Below are 8,169 nucleotides of genomic sequence, written 5' to 3'. Positions count from 1 at the left end.
AATAATCATTCAAGGGTCAATTTGCGATTTTACAAGGAGGGCCTTTTCAGTAATTTCAGAAATTTGGAGGGTCTATTTGTAATTTGAATTAGGGTCATATTGCAAATTTCTATATTGTTTTGAATTTGAATTTATAAAGGGGTTTAAGTTGATTTTTTAAAGATTTGACCCCAAAAATTTTATTTTAGACCCAGTTAAATTTTAAAATTGACCCAATTAAATTTTTATTATCGACGCGTTTAAAATTATATCAAATAAATAAATAAAATAAATTGACGATTTTTACATTCTCGTTAAAATATTTGTGCATTTAAATGTTGATATGATTTGTGCGCTTAAATTTTATTTTTCATTTATATATTGAAATTTCGTTGCCAGTTTCGTCTCTTAATCACATATGAATTTTTACCTTTCATTGATTGACAATGATGATTTGTTGTATAATTAATGTTCTGTGATTGAATTTTTCATGGATTTTTGAGACGATCCTTATTTTCCCACAAAGAGAAATATTTTGAAATAAAAATGGATGATAGCTGACAAAGTGACACACTCATTGTTATTTATTCGATTTTCTCTGTAACAATTTGATTTATTGTGTATAATATCTTGTTCAAATGTGTTATTATATGTGATATTTTTGGACAATAGCATAAGACGGTTAACGAGCTTACTTTGATCTAGAAATTTCCTTCTGCTCTAAGGTGTTGGTGTTTCGAAAACCAATGTAATTTTGTTAACTAGCTACAGATGGGTTTTAAGAGTACCTTATAACATGTTGTATTGTCGGTCCAAAGATGACTTTATGATGATACATCTAGGCTCTTACCCTAATGAGATTCATATACTTTTGATTTAATTACTGATTATCTAATTAATAGCTCATGTTAACTAGTTGGATATTTTATCATCCATTTGATTGCATGCATTATGTTTGGATGATATTTTATGTTCCACAGTTTATAATGCATCATCTCTTTTGAGTCAATTGTCTGCCATTGAAACCTTGACTGGAAATAATTATGTAAGATAAAAACGAGATATAGAGATAGCACTTAGTCTTTTTGGCTTGGATTTTGCAATGGAGAAAAATGTTTGAGAGACCTACAGATAAGAGCATTGTTGAATATGTAGCCGAGTATGAAAAGTAGGAAAGAGCTAATAAGCTTTGTTTGAAAATTATTAAGCGTTCCATATCAGATTCCATTATGGGTGCTATCACAGACAATAAAAATGCCAAAAGTTTTATGGATGCCATAAGAGAAAAATTTATTAAGTCTGATAAAGCCGAAATTGAGGATCTAATGGACAAATTGATGAATATGAGATATGATGGTACAAGTGGAATTAGGGAGCACGTTACGAAGATGATAAATATATCTTCTAACTTGAATGCTCTTGACATTCCCATTGCAGAACATTTCCTAGTCTATTATGTTTTAAATAACTTTCCTAGGCAGTTAAATCAGTTTAAGGTTGCTTATAATGCTCAATGAGATAAACGGGATTTAAATGACCTTATTGTAGTGTGTGCCCAAAAGGAGTATAGGATACGGCGTGAGACTATTAAAACTATGCAATTAGCTTTTCAGCCATCACAAAACAAGGGGCTTTCGCATAACCATAAGTCTAAATTTCATAAGGGTAATAAGTCTCACCGAAATCAGTAGAATAAAAATTTTAGTGGTCCTAAAGGAACTATAACGAAAAATGATCAATGCAAGTTCTGCAAAAAGAAAAGGGCTTTAATCTGTGAATTGTCCTCTATGTTGTGGCATAAGCGATTATGGCACATTTCAAGTGATCGAATGGAAAGATTGGTAAAAGTTGAGATCCTTCCCTCTCTAGAATTCTTTGATTTTGACACCTATGTGCATTGTATAAGAGGAAAGCAAAATAAGTTTACAAGAAAGGGTTCCATTAGGAGTGATAGTATTTTGAACTTGATATATACTGATATTAGTGGACATTTACCTTCCACCATATATGGGAACAACTATTTCATAACATTTATTGATGATTTCTTATGATATGAATATGTTTACCTGATTAATGATAAATCTCATATGCTGGAGAAATTAAAAAATTTTAAGTTGGAAATAGAGAAACAATGTGGAAAAAGTATTAAGGTTGTAAGATCTAACCGTGGTGGTGAGTACTATGAGAAATATGACGAGTCCGGTCAAAATATGGGTAATTTTGCAAGGTTTTTACAAGAATGTGGAATAGTGCCCCAATACACCATGTCGGGGATATCTGAGCGAAATGGTGTTTCTGAAAGACGTTACCGAACTCTGAAAGATATGACAAGGAGTATGATGAGTAGAACAAATTTGCCAGAGTATTTGTGGGGTGAAGCCTTGAAAACTGTCATATATATTTTGAGCAGACTCCCAAGTAAAGCTGTTGCAAAGACACCTCTTGAATTATGGATAGGACATAAGCCAAGTTTAGCTCATTTCAAAGTTGGGGATGTCTAGGTGAGGTTAGGATTTATAATCCATTTGAAAAAAAAAATTAGACCCAAAATGCACTCCTGGTTACTTTATTGGGTACTCAGAGAGAGCAAGAGATATAAGTTTTACTATTCAATTCGTGGCACTAGAATCGTGGAGTCCATTACTGCTAAATTTCTGAAGAATGATTTTAAAGATAGTAGGAGTTCTATATTAAGGGAACTTTTTGTTGAACCAAATCAAATTGTTGTTCCAGTTCCTGTTATACATGAAGGAGTTAGTTCTCAACCCGTTGAAATTGTTAATGAATAACTTAGGAATCAAGAGGAACTTTCAATCCCTCCAACAACAATTGAATCGGTCCCGAATCACAAGTTAGGAGATCACAAAGGGAAAAGAGATCTGCGTTGTCCAGTGATTATATTATATATTTATTGGAGAATGATTTTAATGTTGGGCATATGGTCGACCCTATTACTTATGATTAAGCATTGACAAGTCTTGGGGCAGATAAATGGATAAATGCTATGGAGAATAACATGAATTTTATGGAAAAGAATAAAGTTTGGGATCTTATTGAACTTTCTCCAGATGCTAAAGATATAGATAACAAGTGGATTTTCAAAAGTAAATTAGATTCAAAAGGAAATGTTGAACGAAAGAAAGCAAGATTGGTTGCAAAAGGTTTCATTCAACGAGATGACATTGATTATGTTGAAACATTCTCCGCCGTTTCCTTTTGAATTATCATGGCTCTTGTAGCACACTATGATTTGGAGTTTCATCAAATGGATGTTAAGATAGCATTTTTGAATGGAGATCTTTCTGAAATGGTTTATATGAAATAACCAAAAGGTTTTGTTGTGAAAGGAAAAGAAAACTTGGTATGCAAGTTAAATAAATCCTTATATGGCCTTAAGCAAGTATCACGACAGTGGTATTTGAAATTTGACGAGGTTGTGACTTCTATTGGTTTTGTTGAAAATAAAATTGATCAATGCATTTATCTCAAAATCAGTGAGAGAAATTTTATAATTTTTGTCCTATATGCAGATGACATTTTGCTTGCTAGCAGTAACTTGGGGTTGTTTCATGAGACAAAGAAAATATTGCATGCTAATTTTGAGGTGAGAAATTTTGGAGAAACTTCTTATATGCTTGGCATTGAAATATATCATGATAGAAATCGTGGCTTGCTGGAACTTTCTCAGTAAGTTTATATACGACATGTCCTAGAAAGGTTCAATATATAGAATTGTGGACATGGTGATGTATCTATCATAAAAGGAGATAATTTTCACAAAACTTAATGTCCAAGGAATGAACTAATACGGAAATCTATGAAGATGATTCTATATGCTAGTGCTGTGGGGAGTTTGATGTATACTCAAGTTTGCACTAGACCGGATATAGCCTAGATAGTCAGTGTCCTTATCAGGTTTCATTCAAATCCAGGACAATAGCATTGGAAAGCAGTTAAGAAAGTTATGAGATACCTAAAGAAAACTGAAGGTTATATGCTTACATTACAGTGTTCAAATCATCTTAAGGTGGTAGGCTACTCAGATTTTGACTTTGCTGGATGTCAAAATGATTTGAAATCAACCTCGGTTATATTTTCACATTGGCTGGTGGTGCTATCTTTTGGAACAGTGCTAAATAGATTCTAGTGGCATCTTCTATTATGCAAACTGAATTTGTAGCATGTTATGGGGTTTCAGTCCAAACCGTTTGGTTAAGAAATTTTATCTCTGGTTTAAAAGTTATTGATTCCATCTTAAAACCAATCATCATGTATTGTGATAATAGCGCAATAGTGTTCTTTTCAATGAATAATAAAAGTTATGGTCGATCAAAATATATTGACATCAAATATTTGTTGGTTAGAGATAGAGTCAAGGAAAGGCAGATGAATATAGAGTATATCAATACAGAAACAATGATTGCAGATCCTTTAACTAAAGGACTTGTTCCAAAAGTCTTTAAGACTCATGTTGCTAATATGGACATTGTGGAAAAATTTGATATTTTTTAATAGTGGGAGTTATTTATGTAAAAGAACAATGTTTTAGCTTGATCCCTTTGTTGGGTACATAGGTAGCCCATATGTTTTCGAGTACATGCCCTTTTTTATAATAAAATATTTTTCTCGTATCCATAAATTATTTTGAGCATGCATTTGATTTATGTCTTTTCATTATAATATTATTGTGAACTCGAAATATGACAGACAAAGACATAAGAGGAGACTCTTTTAGAGACATGTGGCTTCATTTTGATCCGAAACATTATGAGGATAAATATGAATTAGCACAATTTTTTTTTTCACATTTGGTGCTAAATTCATACCACATACTACCACATTGATTGGAGAATGGAGATCCACGTCGATAAGGATGTTGGCATTTGTAGTTGTGGAATGATTTTACATCGCTTAATTTGTGTAATGACTTCCATGTTCATTGTTAACATTCTTGTTGGACCGGATTTATGTTGCGTAAGGTGTCATCATTGGAACAATACTTTTGTGGCCACCTATGTAGTCTAACCCGAGTGTTATAAGTTTTGTTATAGCAATCAAATGTTTGCTTAAGTGGGAGAATGTCGGAATAATTTCAAATGTGGGACTCACATTCAATTGTAAATTTTATGGATTAGATGTATGGCTCATAATGATATTTGTGATTGGGCCAAATTTATTAAGTGATCAATTGAGATTTTTACACTTATGGGCTGTATTTAGTATGATGTGATAATTTTAAGTATATGGGCCGAAAATAAATCCTGATTAGAGTTTCGGTCGTAATGGGACGGCTCAATAATTTCCTATATAAAGGGTATGTCCCTTCTTTTCTCCATATGTTTTATTAACTTGCCCCATTGACTACTAATACTTTGTGAGGAGCAAGGAGGAGAAGATTTAGTTGCTACTATTCATATCAACGATGGCTTCCATAGGTATGAATTCGATTTATTAATTTACTATTTTGTGATTCTCGATTCTTAACATAATTACAAATAAATTCAACAAAAACTACTTCAATTGCATTTGCCATTGCTTTGTCCTCGTCTGTAAAAATGGTTTTTGGTTGTCCATTTCCCATGGGCTCCATAAATGACTCGAACAACCAAACAAATGATTTGCTAGTCTCATCTAATAAAAATGCACAACCGAATAAAACATTTTTCCAATGATGGTTAACTCCAACAAATGGAGCACATATCAAATTTTATTTATTAGGAGTACGAAATGTAGCATCAAAACATACACCACCACCAAAGCAATCATAATCTAACTTTGACCTACTATCCCTCCAAAAAAAAAAATTGTCATCCGATTAAATTGATCCACTTGCATTGAGTAGAAAAAGTTACGATTCTCACTTTGCTTTAACTTATAATGTTTTAGCAAAGTTTGTCCATCTCCCACTTCAATCATTCCCCTTTTTTTCTTTGCAAATAATTTCTCATATCCTTTTTGGTAAATCCAACGTTTTCAGCTCTACCAACCTCATTTGCTAAATAAAAGTATGATTTTGTTGGTCCAATACCGGCATTAACCATGGAATTAATGACATTTGCTTGAGCAATAGATACCCTACATCCTGTTCAGAGAAATTGTCTTTCTTCTGGTCTAGCAAGTTCATGGTTATAATGAGTATTGATATGTGAAATTTTCCTATTGTACCATCAATAGTAAAATACACCATAAATTTGCAACATGTTCTTGTCTCTAATCTATTATATTTCCTCACTTCAAGTAACTCTTTGTCCCTTTGAACCTTTCCTTCGAACATAAAAATTCTTGCTGTTTAATATTTTTTATGCATCTCTTCAAATATGCGCTTTAAAGATACTAAAGCCTTTTCTTAGAGCATGTGAATTACGTATATTATAAGCTTTTTCATCCGAACATACTTCCATTCCCACATTGAGTTCTTCATACATTTTTTCTCTATTAGTTAAATCCTCCATTGAATAGAAAGCATGATTAAAAATACTGACATATTAAAAACCATTCAACTCTTATTAATATCAACAAAATAAATACAATAAAAGACGATTTCACTTTCCCATTTATGTAATATAAATTCTTAAAAAATTAGAGAAGTGAAATTAATAAATTAAAGAGTACCTATAAAAAAAAGGTTAAATTAAAGAGAGAGTACCTATAATTTTGCTGGGTTGTGGAATGCCCAGAAAGTGCTTCCAACAAGATCCGAGAGAGAGAGAGAGAGAGCTTCTTTAGAAGATGGTCCAGTTTTTAAGGGGAAAGAAAGATAAAAGCGGGAAAGAAAAAAGCAGGATGGAGCCAATGTATTCTTTAACTAAAAAATATACAATTAACATAGTTAAAAAGAGAGAGAAAGAGAAACCAAAAGATATAGACACAATGTACTTTTTAATTAGAAACTGTATAATTGGTAAAATTAATTTAAAATTGTACACATGTTACTCTATGATAGAGTGGGCATACCACATGGGATGGTACAACCACCACACCCAAGATTTTCTCATTGCTTGAGACGAGAAAAATTTGTTTCCAACGAGGCCTCCATCCTGCTATTCACTTTGATTTCTTAACAGCTAGCCTTTGTAACTGACCCCATATCTTAAGCTCCTCAAGAACAATTCCTCATTCATAACTCCCTTTTTATCCCTCTTTTTCTCACTTTCACCCTGAATGCATTCCCCACACACACACACACACACACACACACACAAAAATCCCTTTCATGCCATTTGTTTTGGCTCCATTTTCACGTAATTTCGAGCTTTTCTAGGCCGTCAACAAACAACGGAAACTAGTACAAAGGAACCCAGAAAGCAGACACTGGATTCCTGGAAGAAGTCCCCAGCCGGTTGCAAAAACTTGCACCAGCTGCAATTCAGCTTATATTTTTCGAAGGAATGGTTTGGTATGCTCTAGGTCTCTATTATTTCCTTCTTAGGTTTCGATCCATTCGTCCTTTAAGGCTTGAATAGACGGGACTTTGAGGAATGTAGAGAGAGACATTTCGAGAATCAATATGATTCTATTTTTGTTATCAGACTTGCCTAAACAGTCGTTTCCATTCTTGTGAGTATGAGCATCAATTTCCTCCAAAAACTCCCCTGGAAAATCTCTTATTAATCGTTCTTTTAGAACCTTGAAATTCCCAATATCAAAAGCACGGAAAATTAGGCTATGTAAGTACTAAATATTTATCTTATGTTCAGACTTCAGACAATGCAAGTTTCAAGATGTGAGGCCAGCTAGAGGTGTAAAGAAACTTGTCCAGATTCACTTTGCTTTTGGTGTAGCACAATACGAGGTATAAGCCATCCTAGATGTGGCCTTAGCCAGGCCAGAACATGTGAAAATTCTAAAAATAAACATCCCGTGCAGGGACAGGCCTGAGCCAAGCCCCGATATGCTGGCTGACGAGGCCCAGGTTTACACCCCTAGGCCAGCCTGTTGTGAAAAAGATTATGGAACAATTGCCCATTAAAGTAAATGGCAAAATCTCTCTGTAATTTGAGTATCCAAAGGACACTAAAGCCAGAATGGTGTAAGACTTGTGATAAATGAACAAGCCTCCATATTTAACTTACCTGCAATTCCAAGATTCATTATAGACACAGGAATCAACCCGCAAACCACTGGCCCGCCAGTCTTTTAGGTCTGCACAGTACAGCTCAGACAAATGAAGAGATTTTTTTGGGGGTTGGG

This window comes from Olea europaea, chromosome 20 (assembly GCF_002742605.1).
Source record: "Olea europaea var. sylvestris chromosome 20, O_europaea_v1, whole genome shotgun sequence".
Lineage (NCBI taxonomy): Eukaryota > Viridiplantae > Streptophyta > Magnoliopsida > Lamiales > Oleaceae > Olea > Olea europaea.
This window is presented reverse-complemented; position numbering follows the sequence as displayed.